Source organism: Mus musculus, chromosome 4, assembly GCF_000001635.26.
Source record: "Mus musculus strain C57BL/6J chromosome 4, GRCm38.p6 C57BL/6J".
NCBI classification, from domain to species: Eukaryota; Metazoa; Chordata; class Mammalia; order Rodentia; family Muridae; genus Mus; species Mus musculus.
In genome coordinates this window covers 48,814,262-48,839,981 of record NC_000070.6, presented here as the reverse complement: position 1 = coordinate 48,839,981, position 25,720 = coordinate 48,814,262, and the positions used below count along the sequence as shown (strand labels likewise).

General features: G+C 40.7%; 1 long non-coding RNA gene across 1 annotated transcript in view; it reads right to left on the bottom strand.

The window, feature by feature from the left end:
• Gm52718 overlaps positions 1–25,720 on the bottom strand; it is a 68,477-nt gene that overhangs the window by 3,670 nt on the left and 39,087 nt on the right. Inside the window, exon 2 of the long non-coding RNA XR_003955338.1 lies at positions 1,923–2,011. This is a non-coding gene — a long non-coding RNA (predicted gene, 52718). The remainder of the gene's footprint in view (positions 1–1,922; positions 2,012–25,720) is intronic.

Genomic DNA, 25,720 nt, shown 5'->3' with positions numbered 1-25,720 from the left:
TCTCTGAGAATGTTCGTTCTTTCTTCCTTCTTTCCTTCCTTCCTTCTTTCCTTTCTTCCTTTCTCTTTTGTTGTTGTTTTGTTTGTTTTTTGAGACAAGGTCTCACTGTGTAGGCTTGGCTGTCCTGGAACTTGCTATGTAGACCAGGCTAGCCTCCAACTCACAGAAATCCACCTGCTGGAAATAAAGGCATGTGCCACACCCCCTGGCTCTTTCGTTTGTTTTGTTCCATTGATTTTTTTTTTTCAATTTTCTCTTTCTTAACTGAGCCTTATCTATGAAGCTCCGTTTGCCATGAAAGGTAAGATTCACAGGTTCCAGGGATCAGGAGCCCAGTGCCCTCTTCTGTTTTGATGGAAAGAGAATTATTCTGCCTGCCATACTAATTATTCTCTATTCGTTTTATTTAGAATGGAAATCATTGCTTAGATGTATCACTGTGCCTTCCAAAGTCTAAACACCCATATGGGTATTCTCTACATGCTACCAAAAGCTTTTCTAAAAATACTATAAAGTCAGTGTCACTCTCCATTTGATAGATAATGAAAAGGAGAGCCAGTAACGAAATTATAAGACATTCATAGGCTGAGATCCCTGCTACTGGGAAGCAGCACAAAACAGTGTGCAGGCAGGCAGCCACCTCTCAATGAAACACCTATTTCCTGTGTTAAGCTGCCCTGCACCCACACTCAGCTGGAGCTCCAAGAGAGCATCTCCCTGTGGGGAAACCCTGCCTCTCCAGCCCCAGCCTGCAGCTTAAGACTTCTCTGCTGCCCCAGGCTCCATCTGTAGCACAAGTGAAATCTAGAAATAAGGATGTGAAAAGCTTCCTCCAGCAAAATCTCCTCTAAACCAACTTGTGATTCTGGATAGCACATGACTGACAGGGCCCGTGGGCTAGTCCTTAGCATCATTCACTCCACAGCCAGTGTCACCATGATTGTTTCCTGCCCTGCTGACAGAACAGCCCGGGTAGCATTTGTAGCTTTAGCTTTCTATTAAGAGTATGGAAGGGCTCCCAGGCTATTAAGAATAAATGTCACGGAGTAAATGCTTGTATGTATTGGGTTAGTTTAAATGACTCCAGGACTCAGGATGAAAACCTGTATTTCTAAATGAAGTCTGCTTAAAATAACATATCTCAGACACCCAAATGTTACTGTTACCTCACTACAAGATGCTGAAATGGAAATGCACATGTCATGTGAATGTCAGGGTCAAAAAGTGACAGAATAAAAGAAAACTAGATCTCAAAACATCGACATTTATTGAGCATCTTCTGTTTACCAAGAGCTCAGAGAAACAGACATCATTTCCTTTATGGAATAGCTATAAATAATCGAATGCTACTAATCACAATCCAAAATCTTAGGAACTTTTATAGGTCTGAGGTCATCCTGCAGGAAGTTGGTAAGGCCTGAGATTGTCTAATCAAGTAAAGAATTCACTCCACTCTGTATGTGCTGAAAGAGGCCAGGCTCAAGGATATAGGCAGGACAAGAGTCTACCCTGACTCATGTGGCATCAGTGTGACCTGGCAACAATATTTATGTGCTCACAAGTTGTATGGGAGACAGGAAGCATAGAAGTTGAAACTTAAGAACAAATGTCTACTGTTGATTTAGTCTCAGTTGTAGAAGGCTCAATGCATCTGACTGGGTGAGAGTGACTACTGGTAAATGCACGGCACCCTCTCAAAGAGGCTCAGGGCTCTTTACCGGTTTATTCACATCCATCTTCTCGGCAGCTCTGGAATGGAGCAGGCAGCACAAATTACCTTCTGTTTACAAACAGAGAAACTATAGCATTTGCCCAAGGTCTGTCAAGGACTGGAAAAGCAGAAGGCTGCTCACCCACTGACAACAGTGAGTGCAATGCCATAGCTTGGGCACAGAGACTGTGGTGAGACATCCTGTCCATACCATTGTTGTTCTCCATCCAATTTCTGCATCCGTGGCTTCTGTGTCCGTTATCCTTCCTGGTTGTCACCGATGTTACAGGGCACTTCTTCCTTGTGATAAACAGCACATTTACATTATTAAAAAGCAATCCATCTCAGACAGATAAAGACATATTTGTCAAGTTGATTATCTAACCAAAGAGTCTCAAAGCTCTGGCCAGGGAGATCATCAAGGACGTTGCCAAGAGAGAACTGACAGTTAGGATCTCTCGCCTTGAAAAGAACACTGATTGAGGAAAACATGAAAGGAAGAAAAAAAAAACAAGAAAGGCCTTGCTGAGGAGGAAGTTACAAGGGATGCGCAGAGTAAACTGAATGGGCCATGCCCAAGGGAGCCTACTGCACCCAACGTACTACACAGACCTGGCATGCCTCGGCCTTTGTTATCACTGATGGCTTGATGTGTTCAAGGGTTTACTTCATTGCTCTTACAGATTCCTCCAGTTGACACAGGGTTTCCTTAAAGACCCAAATGTGTTGTCTAAAAGCCTATCACACTATAAACACAGGTGGAATTCTATGTGACCTTGTACAAAAATGTGAGTCTTGTTCAATTAGCGGAGTTATTGCATTTATCTATATATCTTTGCAGTTACAAATGCTACTCAGTCAGTAAGAAAGACTTAGCACTTGGGATATACCAAAACTGTGATGTTGGTTGACCACCAAGCTCTCTCAACAACTAGAGGAGAAATAGTTCAAGGGTGCCAGCTCCTTCTTAAGACAAAAAAGTGGTCATTATGAAAACTTTACATCTAATACATGATTTAGAGAGTGTTATAGTTTCAAATTTAATGAACTTAATGAAAACTCTATGTCATTTCACATTATTGGTTCTAGACTTATTAAGGAAGACAAGAGACTTTCTCTTTTTTTATTTTTATTTATTTATTTATTTATTTATTTATTTATTTAGTGTAAGTACATTGTAGTATGTCTTCAGACACTCCAGAAGAGAGCATCAGATTTCGTTTTGGATGGTTGTGAGTCACCATGTGGTTGCTGGGATTTGAACTCAGGAACTTTGGAAGAGCAGTCGGTGCTCTTAACCACTGAGCCAGCTCACCAGCCCCAGACAAGAGACTTTCAAGTGTACTTAATTGGCTTCAGCTTACCCCACCATTTCCCCTTTTTCAATGAATAAAGTACAAAGGAAAATAGAAAAGAAAGTGAAAAGAAGCAATCTGAATTAGGGGAAAAAAGGAGGTTTCATTAAAACCTGCTATGCTGACAATAGAAGAGACAAAAATTTTAAAAGGCAAAGCACAATCTACCTTGAAAGAAGTGACTTGGAAGTATTTGCAAGCAGCATCCAGAACCCAGCCCGGAGCTTAAGGGTGAGCAAGAGCTGGCCACAGAGGGGCCAGGGAAGATAACTTGATCCATAAAAATTATAAAGATGTGAGCTTGATCCTCAGAAACCACACTATAGATAGATAGATAGATAGATAGATAGATAGATAGATAGATAGATAGATAGATACATAGATAGATACATAGATAGATACATAGATACATAGATACATAGATACATAGATAGATAGATAGATAGATAGATAGATAGATAGATAAGATTTTTAAAAGTAAAATATATAATTTCAATCTCAGTAATGAAGAAATGGAAGCAGACAGATCGCTGGGGTTCTATGGCCAACCAGGCTAACCAAACCAGTAAGTTCCAGGTCTCAGTGAGAGAGAAGTCTCAAAGGACAGAGTGAACTGTGCCCAAGTAATGATGTCTGAAGTTGTTCTCTAGCATGAAAATGCAAGAATGAACACACACATGTGAATGCATACACACGTGCACACATGCAGGAAATAAATTAGTGCCATAAAGGAAGAACTATCCCCAATCTTTCAAGCAATCTCAAGTATAACTATAAATACATAAATTATTAATAAAACATTAAAATCCAATCTGTCAGATGTTAGAATAATATGTCATGACAGAGAAGGATTTATTCTAGGAATGAATGTAATTATGTCCTGATATTAGGAAATCTATAATTTATCACATGGAGGCATCAGGAGAAAAGTCATCTAATTGCTTAAATAGATGTTTTAAGCAATTGAAAATTTTAAGTATATGGCTTTTTAACAGAAGAACATTCCATAAGATGCTATACCTATAATCCAATTAATTAGCAACATAATACTTAAATCTGAGGTCTGGTGCGGTGGGGGCAGGGGATGGGGACATCCTCATAGAGACAGGGGTGGGGTGGGAGGGAGGTATGGGATGTGGAACAGTCAGAGGGTAGGCCGGGAGGGAGATAAAATATGGAGTGTAAAAAAATTAAATAAAATTTTAAAAAATCTAAAACTCAATATTTTCCCTACAGAGGATGAGACAAAAATGTCCAATTTCACAACTAATGTTTTAAAATTTTTCTGGAAATTCTGGACAATTACATGAGAGGCCATAACAATAAAATTAACCATATAAGGAAACAGGAAAAAACATTTGCCTACTTACATACAATAAAAATATCTGCCTGAAAAAAAGTGCAAAACAAAACATTATATTTTGCTATTTCATAAGTATAATAAATAATAGAACTAGAAAAGTCTATAAGCATGATCATTAAAAAAGCAAGACATATGTGTCTTGAACTCACCATAACTGACACTTCCATTAAATCAGTCTACCCTAAAGTCCCAACAAAATGATGGAGGGGCTTATGAGATACTGCCAATCTGAAGAGCTATTGGCAGTTGATGGCTACTAAGACATGGATAGCCACTTTTCATGGGGGATTTGAACCCAAAAAAGCTACCCATTCTCCAGCAGATGCTCCCACACCCATAAAGGCAGCACAAAATGAACTAGTGGGTATCACATATTTTTAAAAGAGAAAGAGAGACTATAAGGTCGGGAGCATAAAGGTGGGGTGGTAGGGGGTGGGACAGGAGAACTTATAACTTTATAAACTGCAATGAAAAACTTAAGATAAGATGAGGAACATTCAAAGAAAGTACACTTGTGAACAAATGGTTCTTTGTAAATGGGAAATGAACACCTTGTCTTTCTAGAATAATCTAGATCTTTGTAGCAGACTAATCTTTACTACAGTGTCCCGGGCGTTAAATTATGGAAGTCGTGTCTAAGTCATTTTCCAGATTCCCACCTATTCCAAACAGGTAGCTAACCGTCCTGAGTCCTACTCCGAGTTCCTCTGATCCATGGGAACTAGTTGTATTCCTCTCCTCCTAAACCGCCAAGTTTTTGCTTGTTTGTTTCTTCACTTGCTTGTCAAACCCTGCCCTTTCATGAATTAATCTAATTTATGAATGAGAAAATGTTGCTACTTTACTTGGAAATTGAGAGAGTGTTAACCACTCAGGATCTTGAGATACCATAACTTCATCCTCTCACAAACTCACCTAGCAACTGCTTCCCAACCAGGAACCAGATATAGTTTACTGATGCCATCAGATGCCCAAATTGGAGAAAATAAGAGCCCACATAGACATTATAGTTCAATGAGACAGTCAAACAAGTTGAAACAATTAGAACACAACCCATCCATGTATGCTAAAGAAATCATCAGGCACCACTGTAGAAGCAGAGGGTCATCTGAGCCAAATTAAGTAGAGGGATACAGAGACACCTGAAGATTATTTAAAGAAAACAAGACCTTAATAAAAAGGATAGAGATTTACTAATTTCTTACAGCAACGCCAATCACCTCCTCAGTTAACGTTCTCAGACCAAACAGGCAAACTTCCAAGAGTATGGAGCTATGCTGGTTACGGCAGATCGGATGTTATCCGGCATGTTTTATGGACTCTTGGAGGGATGACAGCACTTTAAACTATCTTTTCAGAACTAAAAGAAGTTTTGAGTGTTTATGATGAATTCTAGATAGAATGTGTCTAAAAATCTCTTTACCCTGGAGGGCTGAAGCCCCTTCAAAGATTTGCTTCAGCAATCCTTGTTAGATGACAGCCCCCATGGCTCTAAGGATGAGAAAAGTATATATAAAGAAAACATTGTTCTGGTCCTCAGTAAATGTTTGAATTCTACTGAGTCTGATAGCAAAACCCTGAGGACAAAGATCAACTTCCTGATGTGAGCTTTTCCCACCAATGCTCTTGCCTAACTAAATGTTCTTAGGCTCAAATCAAGGTCTGCTACCATGGTCAACATTTGAAGTATGTAGCACAGAAAAGAGCAACCGAGCTGAAAAGTCTTACTAGCTTTTGTCCAGGAGATTGTGAGTAACATTAAGCAAACATTTTTTTACTAATCTCCTGAGAACCATGACTTCTGGCCAGTTCTCGCTGATCTTAGCTACTATAAATACCACTTTTTTCACACACTGCCTCTCGCCTCTATGAGGATTGCTGAAATTTTAAATTGAAATGATGTTTGTTATGAGGGACAGTAGTTACTATGATGTCCTTATTTTTTCCTACTTTGAATATGTATATGTAGATTGCATCTTGAAAGGAAATAAGTCCCAACATTATTCCTACAGCAAGACAATTTGGTTCCAAAGAACATTTTAATTTAAATTTTATTGAACTTGTTATATTGATTTCTGGAAATGTGACATATTTGTTGTTCTTTGGGGAAAAAGCAATATGAGTAAAATCTATAAAACAAGAATGTCTACTTTTACAATGTCTATGAACATCACACAAAAGGTTCTGAGGAAATAATACCATCTATCTTTATCCAAAGCTAGCATGAAGGAAGGATGGATGAGAGGAAGAGGTGAGGGAAGAAGGGAGTCAGACACTCTACAGCTAAATGAATTTACTAAGATCAGCACTCAAAGCCAATCATAGTTTTAAAAATATCAATAATTGGTGTTCTGGTTAGTTTTAATTGTAAACTTCACATACCCTGGAGTCACCAGAAAAGCAGGGACATTCAATTGAGTAATTGCCCAATTCAGATTGGTCTGTGGTATGTTTGTATGATGTTGTCTTGGTTGGTGATTGATTTGGAGCTGGAGAGCAGCCTATTATGGGCAGGATTATTCCAAGTCCAGTGTACCTGGGACACATAAGAAAGCTCATTAGGAGAGCCAGAGAATAAATCAACAAGCAAGCTAGTAAATAGCATTCCTCTGTGGTTCCTGCCCTGGGTTCCTGCCTTGAGTTTCTTTTCTGACGTCTCTCAGTGATGGACTTCGATAGGGGAATTTTTAAGGTGAAGTAAATTATTTCCAAGTTGTCTTTGGTCATCTTATCTTATTTCCACAGAATGAAACTAGAGTAACTGGGAATAGAAATCTTTCACAATGCCATTATATCAGAAGAAATAAAGAGCAGGGTCACTAAAACTAAGGGTGTATGGCAAAGCCATATTGGATCTAGATTTAGCCAACTGAAACATATGAATAAAATGCACTATCACAAAAATGAGGGGCTTGATTGGAAGTACTCGGCATGGCTGCTGAATTCCACTTCCATTAGTCATACGTTTTTAACTAAAACCTCAGTGCCAAGAGTGAGATACTTCCTTGCAAGTTATTGGTCAGGTCAACTCCAGAGGCTCTCAAAACAATCCAGGCTACCGCCATTGGTCTTAGATGCCTACCAGGACTAGATGGAAAGGCTCTGCTGCTGAAAACATCAAACACTTCGGAGACAGGATGCAGAAAGAAAGCTCCAATTGAGCTAGAAGCATCTTCCTTTCTGGCCAGTGTTCTGCTCAGGCTGTTGGGTCAAGAAACGATCATTCACACTCAGCCGTAGACCCTGTCTGTACCAAGCTGAACTAACTACCTTGCAAGATACACCCATTGCTGCAACAGAAGCATGAACATTTTGAGGATAACCAACAACTTCTTAATTTGGTTTCGGCCCACTCCAGGGAGGGAATGCATGCTTGACACTCTAGACCAGGTAGAGAAACTATGTTCAAGGTCACAGGCCCTATAGGGAAAACTATTAGTGATATTTTGCTAAATGGGCATGCAATTAAATTCACTTCAAACTATTTATGATAATGCCCACAGGCCTTGGTCAGAAAAGCTTCTTTCAGCTTTAAGCAACAATCAAAGTCAGAATCGTAACTGGGCTAAGTCCTGAGAATAAGAGACTGATGAATGTTGATCCCCAGACAGGACATTTATGTTAATCCCTGCAAGGGCCCTCACAGAAGAGGAAGTAGAAGGGCTGTGGGTATAAGGTGAGACCAACCGCCCAAAGCCCAAAAAAGAGGAGGACAAAGGAAAGGAGAGACAGAGACTGGGGAAGGACTACTTAGGAAGAAGGGTGTCCAGAGGAGTAGGAGACAGGGACAATAGTGAGAAGTGTATGTAATATAATTACAGCACACACATTCAATTCAATAAAAATTCCAGAGGACACTTTTACAAAAGCTGGCAAACCGGTTACATAATTCATATGGAAATTCCAAGTGACCTAGATTAATTACAATTGTTTAAGAACAGGTGAGGACTTGTATTATCTGACTTTATGATTTGTAGCTAAGCTGTAATAATCAAGAGTGTGATCTGAGCATCAACAAAAGCAAACAGAAGGAAGAAACTAGAGTCCAGTAGTAAACACACACTTAGGGTCACTGGCTTAGTGATGGTTCTATTGTTGTAAAAGAGACACCATGACCAGGGCAACTCTTATCAAAGAAAGCATTTAATAGGGGGCTAGCTCACAGTTTCAGAAGTTTCGTCCATTACCATCACAGCAGGGAGCACGGCAGCACACAAGCCACTGGAGCAGTAGCTGAGAGCTAGCTACATCATGATAAAAAGCAGAGACAGTGAGACTGGGCTTTAGAAATCTCAGTGCCCACACTTTGTGACACATTTCCTCCAACAAGGCTATACCTGCTAATCCTTTTCAAATAGTGCCACTCCCTGAGGACTAAGCATTCAAATATATGAAGCTATGGGGCCATTCACATTCAAACCCCACAGTTACCATTAACAGAGATAAAAATGTAGTCCAGTAGAAGACATAGTGTTCCTCATTTCAAACAGACATTGTTTTCCTCATTTAGGAAAACAAATACTAAATTAGTTCAAAATAAAAGGAAGCATGAAAAGGAATCTATATAAAATAAAAGAGGAGAATAAAATAGTTTTAATCAAAAAAGTAGTTGTGGTATCTTTAAGTAGACAAAGGACAGAACAACAAATTTATAGTCTGTTCTAAATTTCCTAAGTCTATGTGGATGATCCAGAGCTATTAACAGAGCAGACTTGAGGACAATTATAGGCTACCAGTAAGCAAATGACAGTCATCAGGCCAACTGTTACCAGGTGGCACTGTACAACCAGATCTGCTTTAAGTATGCCTACATTGTTTGTTGTAATATGAAAGCTACCCCATTAGAAACTAATATTAATTAAACTATAAAATTTGCATATTCACATAGAATTTTTAACGACCTGTTGCCAATTTCGCAACTCTGGGTTGAGCATAAGCTGAATATCTTTTAGGTACCTTTTTAAATTTTGAAGAGGCATCTACCATCATGTTTATGATTTAATCCTCAATAGCAAAGGAATTGAGACTTTTGATGAAGGACATCTCATTAGTTATGACATACTGAATACGTTCACCTCTGCTCCTTTCTGAAGCATCCCTAGAAGTAAACAGACGTTAAAAGCATGAAGACTGAAAGAGCAGTGGAGAAAAATCATAGGATACCAACTGCCTGGAAAGAAAAGAGAGATGGAGATGAAAGACAAACTTATCCATAAGCTCCAAAGAACTTTAGGAGCTGGTAGCAACAAGTGTGTAAAGAGTATAGATGATGTAAGAACAAGGCATTGGCTGGCTGTTTCTCTGAGGAACAGCCAGGCATCAGGACCACCTCCCTCTCTCACTATCCATTCTACTTCAAGGACTAAACAGATGAACAAATTAAACCAGACAGATGCTGGTTATAGTGAAGAAAAAGTGTCAGTCTTAAAATAGGTAAAGTCTCTTTCTGAATAACGGAGTCTTCTTCGGCCTCCTGCTTAGACCCAGGGGCTCAGGAAACAAGCATATGACTCCCAAGCTCTAGTCAGAGATATTTGGAGTCCTGAATAGCCTCAGAAAAAGTCACATATGTTGGGATGTGCAGGTTCCTGAAAGAATTGGCCACAGAAAGCAGATGAATACTTCTAAGATGTCACAAATCTTCTCAGAAACATCCAGGGAATACAGAGAGTTCATCGTTGTATCCCTAGGTCTCTGGAGATGAGCGTGAAACAGATGTAACGATAATCCTAACACTAAGGTATTTAGGGAAATACAATTAGATGTTATATTCTGCCCTAGATGTTTTTAATCAAAGAACCGTTTTCAAACAAAAATAACCTTTACTCCCAAGCAACCTTTCCAGGTCTCATTGCCTCGTGAGTATCCATCCCATTCAGCTATTTTCATTGTAGCTGCATCTAGGGTTAAGTTCTTGTCATTGTCAGGGTCAGAGATCATGAAGAAGTCTTAAAGACAAAAATCCTTTCAAAAATCAGAAATGCTTCTACAACCACAAATTCACAAAGTAAGGGAAAATGATAAGGAAATACAAAAAGAAGTTTTATTTTGTGAAGACATGCCGACAGTTTCCTTCTTGTACCCTCATTTTGCCATGGCAACACAAAAGCTTATCTATCACTTAATTAGTAAATGAAAAAATACTATCAGGAAGCATTTTTTATAGGTTTGTAAGGCTTTAGCTCACTGAATATGTTAGCAGCATCAGACGCTTCTTGCTGTCACTCTGCTTAGACAAGTCCCAAGCGGTTCCAGAACACTGGCATTTGAGATGCAAACACTATTGGCTGCCACATTTTTCATTGCATTTTTAAGCCTTTGCCTACAATACTCCCTTGATGAGAAGACACTGGGGTTTGGAAATAACTGGAAAAGATATTGTTTACCTTGCTCTAAGGTCTTCATGGTATATAATTAACAGATCTGTCAACATTCTGTGAAATTCTAACCTAGAGAAAATTCTTTAAAAACTACTAAGGCACACATAAAATGAAAAATGAAAATTTTAAATGTTTTTCAATTAATTCCAAATATCAATTTACAAAAACACCAAGAATACTAGGGCTCACAGTTTTAAAGTTGCGCTAGAGATGTGAAGGTAGAGTTGGACTTGACTTCATAGCAATGTATTTGTGAAACTCACTCAGTGAAAGGGGAGAGAACTGGACCTCTGGAGAAGTCTTTGGGCCATCCCCAGACTACAACAACATTGTAAGAGAAGCATTTCATGTCTGACTACCTGGCATTGCATATGATGGAACTTTGCAATGTACTAGGGAAGAATTTAGTTAAATCTTGTGCTAACTTTGGAAATAAAACCTTACTAACTGTTCCATTACAGAAGAGAAAAGAACACATTTTCCCTCACAGGAAACTTAGGAAATTAGCGACTAAAACATCTAGCTGTAGATTCTTTGTTCTCATTTTGTTTCTTGTACCAATACAGGATATGAGTTACTGAGTCACCTTTCCTCATTAATAGAGCAGCGAATCTCCTCCTTAACGGAGATCAAGGCACTGTCAGGAGCCTGCAGCAAATGGAGTCCTCCTACATAGAGACATCACAAGGTGACAGGCTGACAGGCTCGGCTCCGAGGTTCCTGAGCTCTTTAGACAATGTGGAGCAAAAAATGAAAAAAGTAGGTGACCCTCATGGGTGAGGAAAATGTTGGTGAGTCCAACCTCATTCATTTTGCCAGGGACAGCCTCTTTTGCAAAAGGGTTCTATGCTTCTCCTTAATTTGGTTGTAAATATAGTGCAGAGGTAATAGGCAGGTCACTGGTCCAATGCTACTTGCAGCACCTAGCATGCTCCATGGGTCTCAGGGGCTATAAAGTGCCCTCTGCATTGATACAGAATGGCACTTGCTGAGGGCAGTTGGAGAAGCATGCCCACACCACATCTAGATTTTTAACCGTTTTATAACCCAAGTAGCCAATAAAGAAGCTAATGATGCAAAATATAAGGGAGAAGAACTAGAAAACTGTAGGCCATAATGAGTAAAGCATCTGGGCCACAACAGAAGATCAGACAACTGTGCACCAAGTTGGTGCTGAATTTTACAGCATTCTGATGAACAGTACCTAAACTCAACAATCAAGAAATGACCAGTTGTCCTGTTATTTGCTGCCTGTGAATTATTCTTGCCCAAGTAATTGGATGTTAATGTAGTTGAGCCTCTAGGTTGAGCTACTGGTCTTCAAGAAAAATGTAAATTGAAGGTTACAATAAATAAATAAGGATGCAATCAGCTTCAATGAGAAAAATTATACAGGAAAAATATTTTAATATCTTTAATAAATAAGTCATATAAAAAAATAGGCCAAGAGATTAACTACTGGAGAGAAAAGAGATTCCATAAAAGATAGCAACCAAATGTAGTATATGGACCTTGTTTAGATCCTGGTTCAAACAAGGTATCTGTAAATAAAGAATGTAGAGAACAAATGTGCATGTTTTAAACATGTATTCAATCAGATGGCACTAGGAAATCTTTGTTAAGGTATAGTGGTGTTTCAAGTCCTCATCTAAAAACCACCCAGGTAGTTATGGATAAAATAATGTATTCTAGATTTCTTTCAACTATGCTGGAAAAAATAAATGTGTGGAAATGAACAAAATGTTATAACCTTTGGAGCTAGTTAATGGGTACAGGAGAGTACACGTTACTTTTCTACTACTGTATGTATTTAAATATCCCATAATGAAGATTTAAGGCTTAAAAGAGGGACTGTGTGGGAGATGGCTTACTAAAGTGCCTGCCTTGTAAGCACAAGGACATGACTTTAACTCTAAAGCCCATGTTAAAAGCTAAGCATGATAGCCTGTATATGCATTCCCAGAACTAGGGAGGTTGAGACAGATGGGTCCTTGCGAGTGACATCCCAGGTGGCATATGTATTGTCCTCTCATCTCCATGGCCACCCTCACATAGAAGGCAAAATAAAAATGAGAGTGAGAGAATTTCTATGATAAGTTATTCAAGAGAGAACATGAGCAGAGCAGAAGGAGAAAGAAGGAAACAGGGAGGGGGTAGGAACAGAGTGAAGAAGGAGCCAACCACCCCTGTGTCCTCACTGTTCAAGAAGGCTCGGATTCACCTCTGTGGCCAGCTGAGCCTTTTAAAGGACTAATAAACTCAGTTTGGTCCTACACGTAATCATTCTTGCTCAGCTTTCTTTGGGAAAGTGGTGAATAAAATAGGCTGGATGCAGATGGAGAATATGAGGTGAGACAGGATCTATTTGTGGCACCAATTACTGTAGAAATATTTTTTTTTGCCAGAATTATATTGCTCAAGCTTTAGTTGTTTATTTTTACGGTGCTTTTCTGTCTATTCATGAACGCAAATAATACTGTTATTTTGCCTACAAAAGCAGATGGCTCAAGGACAACAAAAAGACAGGTCCATCCAGAGTTCATCGATAGATCGGGATACGGGACCCCCAGGATGGCAGAAAGGCAGTTAGGTGTGATTTTATAATGTAAATTATAAGCATATCAGTAAGGAAAGCTGAGCTCAGCCACAGCTCAGTCTTTACATGAATCCTGCCACCCTTCTCAGATATGTCACCCATGTCTGGAAGTTCCTAAGTGTGCCTATGCAGACTGCCATAATTTTCCATAAAAGCCCTGGTGGGGAATACTGGTCAAGATTTCTCCCCTGTACGCCTGAAGGATTTTTTTTAAAGGAGTAAATATCCCCACCGTCAGCTTCTGTGAGAAAGAAAAAGCTCCCAGCACAGAACATGAAGACTGCAAAGGCAGACCGAGCCTAAATGAAGATATAAAGCCTTTTCTTGGTCTGGAAAGATAATGTGACCTCTTAAAGTGTCACGACTCGGGTGGACACGATCATGCTCCTTCAGTCCAGTCTAGGCCATGGGCTCAGCAGTCATCGTCTGAGCATTTCCAATTTACATTTCATGCTGTGTATATCCCTGCAGTCTCCTTCAACACCCACCGAGTTTTGGCTTTGACTTAATTCCCAAACACCCTGTGGTCCTACTCACGTGATAAGCTAACATTCTGCTGCCTTTATTGAAGTGTGACCTGGCCCCTGACATTTCGTGTAGAGATTCCAGCAAGGGTTGCGCCGGCACTAACTCAAAAGAGGAAAAGTTGCTGATCAGGAACTTCACACAGTGGCCTAAAGCAGAGGCAGCAGGACCTCTCATGCAAGCCATAAAATAAAAACTCCTACACCCAAGGATTTGGCCGAAGTGATTAGGGCAGAAATTGCATCTGGATTCCCAAAAGCCAGCAAAGATCGTTCCCACTGCTAACGATGGATGTGGAAGCATGAAGATACCGTGCTGATGTAAATCTCTTCTCACAGACTAATAGCACATGGCCAGCTAAGAAGGACAGTTTCATTTTAGTCTGGGTTTCTTTCTTTTTAAAAATCTCAGAAAAGGAGCCGTGTACTGGGGTGGGACTCTGCAGGAGAGCAAGCACACGCCTACTTTGTAGGCTTGAATCCCCAGAGCGAATGAGAGGAAACCACAGCTCAAAACCAATTCATTTTGTTAAATATTTATGTGTGTATACAACTGAATGAGTCACTACTAGGATGTGAATGTAAAATGTCCCTCACAGGCACCTGTATTTGAACATTTGGTTGGTCACAGCTGCTTCAGGAGGTTGTGGAACCTTAGGAGGTGACGCCTAGGTGGAGGAAGCAGGCGGGTAGAAGGGGCCTTGAGAGTTACACCCCGTCTCCATGTTCCACTCGGGCTTTCTGCTTCCTGTGTGCTGCTTCAGTAGGAGAGCCACCAGGCACACTGCCATCAACAGGAGTTGCTGTGTCGCTTTCAGGGCTGTGACAGACTGGTCTCGAAAGCCATGAGCTAGAATCAATCCTTCCTTCCTTATGTTTCTGCTGGTAGGTGCTTTGTCACTAACCGGTGACTAAGAGAGTATCCCACCAGCTTTCAGGGTGGCCACAAGAAAACGAAAAAGGACTTTTTTCCAGACATTAAAATCTTCATTGAGTCCTGATTTCCAGTGAACAACTCCTCTGAATATGATGACTTGACTCAAGTTAGAGAACTTGAATTGCCCGTTAATGGATGCCGTTAATCTAACTAACAAGATTGAACTCTACAAAAAGAAATATAAGGTCACAGTGGTACCTGTCTGCAATCTCCGTCCCTGTGGGATGGAAGCTGCAGAATGAAGACTCTTTAAGGCTAGCCTGGGCTTCACAGGCAGGCCCTGTTCAAAGCAATAGGCTAAGATGTGGGAAAGTAGCCAACCTTAGGGACCCAGCCTAAACCTGACTCCATCTTCTTACTGAGGGTCTTCTCAGGCATCAGACTCTCATCCACCTTCACACTGTGTTCCTGTGGCTGGCTAAGATCCACCGCCCTGACTGTTGGTAGGTGGTACCAGCCTTCCTCTCAGCACATGGTGCTCCACGACTTCCTTGTCCCATAAGAGAACGTCATCCATTGGATCCAGTCCCCCAGTGCTTACCACACCCTTTTCTTTCATCAAGACAGGCTCAGACAAAGACAATTTGTCTTTCGTCCTTCCACCTTCTGATTAACTGATACTCTACATTGCCTCCTGCCGAAATAGTTCTACCATGACTACAGCTCTCCCTGCTTAACTCCAGACATATACAACCTTTATGAAATCTCTACCATATAAATTCATATGCATCAACAATTGGATAATTTACTTAAAATTTGATGATTAATTTGGTTATCTAATACCATCTCAGACCCTAATTCTATTCCCCAAAATGTAAGACCCTTGGGATTTTTATGACTAATTACTATTTATTACCTGTTGCGTATATTATTTTTGTCATCTTTTCTGATGTTATACAGATCTAACCAGATCTGTATGTTCCTACGTATTTGTCCTAGTCACTGTTCTGTCACTGTGAAGAGACACCATGACCACGGCAACTCTTATAGGAGGGGAGACCTGGAAAGGGGATAACATTTGAAATGTAAATAAAATATCCAATAAAAGAAAAAGAAAGTTACTGAAAAAAAACACTTAATTGGAGACTTGCTAACAGTTTTAGAGATTAGTCTATTATCATCATGGTGAGGAGCTTCGTGGCACCCACAGCTCTGAAGAGGTGTCTGAGACCTCTACGTCCTGATTCCCAGGCAGCAGGGAAGCAATGAGACTATATCTGGCATGGGCTTTTGAAATTTTAAATTCAAACCCCTACCCCTGTGACACACTTTCTTCTAAAAGGACATGCCTACTTCAACAAGGCCACACCTCCTAATCCTTCTCAAATTCTCAAATAATGCAGTTCCCTGGTGACTGTGAATTCAAATACATGAGTCTATGGAAGTCGTTCTTATTCAAACCACCACAGTGTTGAACACAGTACAGGGAACAGAAAATGCAATCTCTCAAATTCTAAGACCTTGAAATACAGCCATTTAGATAAGACTTAACCACACATGGATGTACCCACAGTACATCAATCGGTACCATGTGAGTGCTACAGACAGCAAGTTTTATAGACGCTTATATGACAGCAAGAGATATGACTGACATATAGAAAATGTACAGTCGGCATTTGATTGAATTAAACGGAACCAGGGCAGCATTTAATACTGAAAGTGAAGACAAGCGCCATGACAGGAACATTTGATCATCGGGGAGTGTGCAGAGAAAGGCTGACAGATTGCACATTTGTTTTCCCGGGATTTGTTTACTTTTCTTAAAACGATACTTAAAAATTAAAGAGTCAAGAAACATCCCCACTACATATGGAGATTCCTATAGGTGATGTATCTCATAATAAGCTGAAAATATGAACGCTAAAATAATTACCTCTGATTTTCGATACAGTATCACTGCAATTGGTCCATAGCCTATAGCATTTGGTTAATTAGAGTCTGCCTTGCATGTGATTAGTAACATTTCTTCCCTGGAACTTAACTGTTTTTCTTGCATATTTAAAAAAAAACAGAAACAGAACATGGTTAATATTGATTACCAATATTGACACATTCTATACTCACCTAGTAGACAAACCTCTGGCTGCCTGTGTGAGGCATTTTCTAGAATGCTTTCACTAGGGTGGGAAGACACACCTTTGAATATGAAAAGTGCCATTCCACAGACTGGGGTCCTGAACTAAATAAAAAGAAGAAAGTGAGCTGAGCTCCAGCATTCCTTACTCTCTGCTTCTTGACTGTAGAAACAATGTATCCAGCTTCCTCCATCTCCCTTTGCTACAGTTTCCCCGCCATGATGGAGACTGTACCCTCAAACTAGGAGCCAAATAAAGTAGTCCTTTTTGAATAGCCTTTGTCATTTATTTTATTACAGTAACAAAGAGAAATTAATACGATGAGTATTCTAGGGGGAAAAAATCATGTCACATTTGGGAAGGGGACTTCCTAGGCAGTACTATTGACAAGGAGGAGAAGCAACAGGAACCTGTCTCACTCCTGTAAAGTGGCATCAGTATATGGTTCAAGATTAGAATGCCCAAAGGATCGCTACCAGTTCAGCATATTGGAGTGGTTAACAAGGCAGAATCTAGTCACTCTAAAATTGCAAGCACATAAATAGAAGCAAAATATTCATACTCAAGTGGGAGGCACATAAATCAACATTCTAGTTAGTAGTATCAGCATCGTAACCGGAATGGGGAAATCCAATTCACTGTCACAATGCAAAAGAAACAAAACACTCGCCAAGTAGATGAGGAGCAGGATAGCATAGGGGCGGGCAGCATGGAGCAGGAAAATCACACTCGCAAGGGCACTACATGCCCGGGCATGTCCCAAACCAACTGGATGAGGAGTCCTGGTGACTTGAGAAAGATGCTAGGGCTGAGTGACACCATCCACTATGATCCTAATTGCACTCCTGCTGTGGGCTAGATCCCAAGTAGCCTCCAATACGGGAGTAAGGCCTCCCCTGAATCACTGCTTTGACTCAGCCTGTGAGGCTGCTGAGTTTCCTGAAGAATGGGACCTTTCTGAAATCAGTAAGTTGGCCTGTAGTTTCTAGATTTTCATCTTGAACTGGCTACCCCGTGTCTGCTTCTCTGGACTACAACCAGAGTATCAACTGCTGTGAATGTGTGGAGTAGACACATTGTGAGACCCCTGTAATGACAGTGACAATATTTATGGACTTCTTTCCATGTGGCAGATGCTGTCTTGACAACATCTATCTCCAGCAGTGATAAACTGCTGAGCATGTCCTAGCACAGAGCCTGGCAGGTGACAGATGCTCAATAATATTTATTGAATACAAACACATACACAAGGCAAAACCTTTATCTTACCTTTCTGGGGTATTTCTCAGGGAGAGAGGAAATCTTTCCCCCTGTTCTCAAATTACAATGGTTTGAATATAACAGAGCATAGACAACTTGGGAGTTTGTTTTTCATCTTGAAACAGGGTCTCTTTTTTTTTTTTTTTTTTTTTTGGTTTTTTTGAGACAGGGTTTCTCTGTATCACCCTGGCTGTCCTGGAACTCACTATGTAGACCAGACTGGCCTCGAACTCAGAAATCCACCTGCCTCTGCCTCCTGAGTGCTGGGATTAAAGGTGTGCGCCACCACGCCCACATAACCCAGACCAACTTCAAATGTACTGTGTAGCCTAAGACATACAGAACAAACCTTTTGGGTTCAGACTCCATCTTAGAGAACTTGACCTAAGGTTGAACTCAAGTTAACTAACAGACTGGTACCTAGAACCAGTTTTTAGTTTACCCCCTAACAAGACCAGCATCTAACACCAGTTTCTAGGTTATTCCCCAACAAATCTGCACCTCCAGGTTACAAGCCTGCCCCTGACACGTCACTTCCTAACAACCACCAATCAGGAGGAAAACAGAAGTTAAGTTTATGGTTTAGCTCCCTGAACCAGCCAATTATGGTAAAGGCCGTAATGCCCCCCTCCATCAGATGTGTACCAGGCTAGATACCCCTTTGTAAATGTGTATGTGAAACTGGACTCAGGGTCCCTCCCATTCTCCTGCATCAGAGACAGTGGTGTGGCCCACACTTGAGCTTAAAGAAAGAGATCCTAATGTGATTGCATCAGATTCCACTCCTTGGTGGACTTTTGGGGGTTCATGAACATTTCTTAGCACCCAATAATCTTGAACCTCTGAGCCTCCACCTCCCAAGTGCTGGACTTGCACTCACCACTACACGTAGTTTCTGAGGTACGAGATCAAACCCAGGGGTTGTGTGCTCTAAGCACCCTACCAACTGTGCTCCATCCCCAGCCTTTGGTCTTTCTTTTTTAAGACAAGGTCTCACTATACAGCCTTGGCTGTCCTGGGAAACCCTATGTATAGTCCACAGGCAGGCATTAATGTACTATAATCCTCCTGCCTGTCCTGTGTTCCAACACGACTGGCTCAACACGCCCAGTTTTTTCAGGATGGCATCTCAACCTCAGCTCTCTTAACTTCAGCCACATCCTGCATCTCAATTCTAAAATGTGATATAGAAGAAACTAACTCTCAGCCTCCTTTCAGACAAACGTGTGTGAAATTTAAGGAGTTTTTTTTTTTTTTTAAGGCAAGAATCATCCCATAAAAGGAAATTGGAAAACTCCAACTACAAGTGTAAATATGGCATCAAATAGCTTCTTTAGATGAGCCTGGTGGTATGTGCTGCTTGGCCCAGGGCTCAGGCCACTGGTTTCATGGTACATAACAAGTGTGTCTCCAACAACAAAGGAAGCCAGTTTCCAACAAATAAAAACCAATCCAAGTTTGAAATATCCACACTCAAAATGACTAAGGACTGCTCTAATTTTCCTAGATTTCATTTTCTTTGAGAGGCCTTTTGAAATGAGGAAAAGTTATAACAGGTTATAATAAATTTGTTACCCCCAAAGTTCAAACATTCAGACACTTATTCACTCAATAAGTGTTGTTGTGGCTTTATGTTTGTTATGTACTTGACCCTCTGCAGGTCACTGGCTATATATAGTGAAGAACCTGACCTTCTGGTCTAGGGGAGATATAACATTCAGGAGAGTGTGGCTCATGCTACTTATAGAAAGCCACAGTGCACAGGAAGGTCACACCTCAGCTGCCTCACCATGTCTGGACTGGGCTCTATGTGCAATGAAAAGATCACTCTGCCAATAAACGTTTCACATGGTTCTTTGTGATAACAATGGAAATTAGAATGCCTTAAGAGGCAGTGTGGTGCCAAGGGCTGCAAATACTTGAGTGGAAGCTGCAGGCCGGTGGAGAAAACTCTCCCCCAAGCAGTGCAGTATCATAGAAACTCAGAAGGCAGTGCTGAGCCCACTGTCAAGGCTCCAGGAACCCCACCCTGTTTACTTTAGAAATGCACTTAGTGATACTGTGATGCCTCTGACATCTCAGACAGATGTTTTCCTAGAAAAACTTAGCTGGCTAAGGTTTAAAATACCTTGACAGTCCTAGTAGAAGGAGATCAATATGCCCTTTCCCTGTAAAACAACAAAAACAAAAACAAAAACAAAGCACTTGCAAGGAAACACTTTTAATGGTTTTCATTTTGCATCCCAGATCAGGGCATGAATAAACCTACAGTAGACCTAGCTTTGCATCCATGGACATCACATATGTTACAAGTGATGTCATGGTACATGTTCACTCAGAAAGATGAAACTGAGCTATACAGTAAATAAGAACCACTCTATTTCTCTGCGTGTGTGCATCACATTCTCTATATTCTGAAGGTTCTACTTAGAAAATATGCCTGATTTCCTTTTGCTACTTAATTAGTTTATGATTTTATTAAATATACTACTACTGTGGTTAACAAAATAAGATTCTTTTCCCACTTCTGGCCAAGTAATATACATCACTAATACTGTGGAATAGAAATTCATGCCTATCTCCCAGAATTCATATGCTGAATATTAACTAACAAGGCAATAATATTAAAAGATGGGCCCTTTGTAGCTAACTAGTGTTACTTATAGCAGAGGTCTGGGGAAGTCCTTTGTACTGTCTACCTATAGCTTCTACTCACAGAATGAATGCTCTGTGGTTCAAGTACACACAGCTCAAATGCTGGAAGTGTGGCTCTCAGTGTGATGATATTGGAAGATGGAGTCTAGTCAAATCCTTATCATTCAGGGGATGTAGAGTAAGAAGAGATTAAACAGATCACTTAGGACCTCTGAGATCTTGCAGGAGAGAGTAGTTAAGAGAGCAAGTCTGACTTCTGAATTGCCCTCTGACTTTCTGACTGATGGTGTGAGCCCTCTCCCTGACAAAAGCCTCTTATCATAACTCTAAAGTCCTAACCATCTGGCTTGATGCTGACACCCTGCTGGGGAATCTCCGAAACTATTAAGCAAATAGTCTTCTTTTTATTATAAAGTTAGCCCACTACAGGCATTTTGTTAAAGTAACAAAAGAATAGACTGATGCAGAAACTTAAAGAGAAACTTCTGGAGGATAACATCAGAAGGAGATGACAGGAAAGGGGGGAAAATGATGAGGAAATGTACAGTAAATATAGAAGTAAGCCTAAATAAGCACTTACTATACGCAACATAAGTAAGAAAGTGTTACGCTATAAAAATGCAATTCCAATTTTATAAAATGGTACATATTCCATAAATGGCAGCAGAGAGACTAATCAGCCACTTCTCAAAATACATACATGTCTGTTTGAGCTGACTCATAGCCCCCAAAATCTTATGCTGGAGCGTTCACCTCCAACATGACTGCATTTGGTGACAAGCTCTGTAAGGAGGGGTAAGAAGCACTCTATTAGAGCACACTGGCAGAGGCTTGACCCAAGAAAACTGGTATTCTTGTGAACGGAGGAACCCCAGAGACCTCAGACTTGAACACAGTCGTTAACGAGTTACAGCTTTAAATTCCATCTTCACTGAAATATAGATATAAAATTAAAATGAGAAAAATGATAAAGTATAATGAGAATTTTTAATATTTTGAGTAACTGATATTTTTAAACATAATAACCAAAAATGAGAAAAATCATTGATTTCACACAAACTTTAAAATTTAGCTGAAAAACAAAAACCTCAACCTGGATGGGGGAGGGACTCATGAAGTCTCGGCCCTAAATAAGGAGCTATTATTGGAAATTGATGGCTGCTGGGAGAGGGACAGTAAGTTTTCCTCAAGAATGTGGTCCCCAAAAGGTTACCCAAGGTCCAGTAGATGGCCCTACACCTATACATACAAAAGCAGCACTATGTGGACTCAGTGAGATGAAGGCACAGGGCAGGGCGAGAACAGAAGAGAGCATGTGAAACTGGGGAAAGTAGGGGAGGAAGGAATAGGACATGCATTAATCAAAACACATTGTGTGTGTGTGTGTGTGTGTGTGTGTGTGTGTGTGTGTGTGTGTGTGAAAAAAAAATACCTGGCAGAAAAAAATATAAGAAGCACAAATAAAATAGCACACTTAGCAATCACTGACAGTAGGTGAATACATGATTTAAGTGCTTGTACTGATGGATGCAAAGATTAAAAACAAGAACACGACCAGCCAGTTCACAAAACACTAAACACAAGCAAGACACAGGAAACCGGCTTCCTTGATAGTGAGGGCTCCACGTGTTATAGCATCGAGGACAAGACAACTAAGACTAAATTGTTTCATTATTTGAGAGAGTGTGCAGACACAATTTGGGGTATGTAGATAGCATGTCCCTTGGCTTCATTCTTTGTTTACAGAAACCAACCCTGAGGAATAAGCTGACAAGAAAGCAATGAGAGATAGATGTTTATTACAGGACTGGGCCAAGGGGGAGGGAGAGCGAAAGCACTCATTTTGCCTGTGGAAAACCAGCTGATACACAGAAGGGAACCTACCATGGAATAATATCTAATCCTCATACTATACTGGTAAATGGCTATCATTGGTGACTAGCCCAAGAAGAACAGTAAATGCACAGGGGCTGTGGACATGGCTCTCTAGCAGTAAAGGTCCAGCTGCTCGAGTATGAGGACAGGAACTCAGAGCCCTGGCACACAGGTAAAAGCTGACCATGGTCACACATATCTGTAACCCTGGAACTTGTACATGGACACAGTCGAATCCCCAGGGCTTGCTGGCCAGCCAGCATAGTTAACTTGGTGTGATGGTTCTCTCTCTCTCTCTCTCTCTCTCTCTCTCTCTCTCTCTCTCTCTCTCTGTGTGTGTGTGTGTGTGTGTGTGTGTCTTTCTCTCTCTCTTTCTCTCCCTGAAAGTTGATGTCTCAGCTATTGCTCCAGCACCATGCCTGCCTGCCTGCCTGCTGGCACACTACCCACCATGATGATCATGAACTAACTATAAGCAATCCCCCAATTAAATACTTGACTTTGTAAGTTGCCTTGGTCATGGTGTCTCTTCCATGCAACAGAACTGTAACTGAGACCATTAGCAATCCCAGGTTCAATACGAGACCCAGTCTCAAAAGATAAGCAGTTGAGCGAGACACTTGGCATCAGCCTCTAGCCCAGACAAACATGTATATATATATATATATATATATATATATATATATATATATATATCACACAGACACACACTCAAGCACATGCATATGTGGCCACATGTACACTAGAGAGAGGGGAAAGTAGTAGGTATGATGTAATGTCAACATGATTGAAAACTAAATACATGTGCAAAGTTAGATGTATAGAATTTAGCTAACTATAGAATATGTTTTCGCCATCACAGCTGCACAATCAGAGGTTCCTTGTGAAAAAAACTGAAACCTCAAAGCTCATTTGTTGATGATGTAATTCACTACAGTTTCGTATATTTCTGTGCTCATCATGTTGGGTGGCAATTAGGAAGAGAAAAAAATACCGATTTCTTGTATCATCTTCATGTTCAAGTTGCACACAAACTACATAAAGACAAGTTGCTAATTACAAAGGAGACTGTTGATTTAATACCAATTTAAATGAATAATGTACATTCACCTATATTCAGTGGAAAATGTATTATCAGCTATGTATGTGTTTGCCATTGTACAATTGTCACTTGGTCCCACATGCCTTTGACTTGTGCGTGTGAGCCATATGTATGTGTTGAGGGTTTCTCGGCCAACACACGCACACAGGTGATGAGCAGCAAAACAGGACCTACAGCAAGCAGGACATTCACTCTCTGCTATCTACCAAAACTCTCCTTGCTCCCAAAAATATGCACTAAATAAATATTCCTAAATATGCACAGTGAGGAGAAAATCTATTAGAGCTGATGCAAATGCTATCACCTGATAGAGAAGACCATCAAAAGAACCATTATCCATCCAGCCATTCCAGCGTCAAAAGATTCAAAGACCGAACCACCAGCCAAAGAGCATATGCCGGCTGGATCTAGCCACCCCCTACACACACATATGGAGCAGATGTGCAGCTCAGTCTTCATGTGGGTCCCCTAACATCTGCAGGGAGCTATCCCTAAAGCTGTTGCATGTCTGTGGGTCCTGTTACCCTAACTGAACCGCCTTGTCTGGCCTTAGTGGGAGAGGGTGTGCCTGGCCCTGCAAAAGCCTGATGTGCCAGGGTGAGTTGATTCCTGGAGGAGAGCCCTCCACCATCTCAGAGGATGGAAGGGGTTGGGGGAGGGACTTGTAAAGGGGCACAGGGAAGAGGGAGGGACGGTGAAGTGAATAATAGATAGATAGATAGATAGATAGATAGATAGATAGATAGATAGATAGGTGGGTGGGGGAAATGTCAAAACATATTTAAAGGAGTAAATTGCACTTGAAAACATCTACAACACATAAGAGGAAAAAGCGCCAATGGACTCACTGTCAAAAAAGCTGAAAAAGGAAGTGAAGCACCAGAAACCATGAAAAAAGAAGAAATCGGTTTTTGAACATGGGATCGCATCTGTGAGTTGTGAATGTATTCAGGTGGCTTATTGTGTTCCCGGAGTTCTGAAAATAAACAGGATTAAAAGAGAACAATACATTTTGAAAACAGTATAACTGAAATGCTTCCAAATTTGATAAAAAGTATCAGCCCAGAAACTACAAGGAAGTCAAATAAGTGTGCAAAGCACATGAACAAAATCACCTCGAGGCACACATGATGAAACTGAATAGTGTGAGTCCAGCATAGCAACAAAAATTGCATGGGATTGCCTTTTTACGGACATTTAATTGTCAGGAACACACTCCGGACACAGTGCACACATGGAGGTCAGAGGACAAGGCGCAGGAGTAGGCTCTTTGCTTCCCTCATATGGATTCTGTGTATGTAAAGTTATCAGTGCTGTTGGGAAACACCTCACCCACTGAGCTATCTCTCTAGCCCAAAACCATTCGTAAAAGAAATCAAAATACCCTAGAAATTCTTGCAGCCATGTGTATATTTGAAATCTTGAAAGGCAGGGCTATTGCTTTTTGTGGAATTCTGGCTCAAATATAGCAACTTGAGTACTATAGGCAATCCTTGTACAACTGAAGTACATCACCAGTCCTTCATGAAGGCCAGTGTCTCAGCATGTAGCCCAGGCTGACCTTTCTCCAATTCAATCCTCTCACCTCTACCTCTGAATGCCAATCACACAGGCATGTGTCACCATGCATGACTGATATACAGGAGGGGTTTAAGGGCCCAGGTCACAGGCACGAGCACGTGTTGAGCTTGATCCCAGGTCTCAATGTCCCACCTTTGGTTGTTCTACTTCTCCTCTGCCCATGTGTATCAGAGATGACACATTGTGTATAACCTCAGATGACACATTGCTGTCACCTGGAGAAGTGAAAGCAGCCTCGGCTGAGAAATCAAAACCAGGTGTTTATGTTGTCACTAAGTGCCTTACAACGCTGAGCATGATACTGAA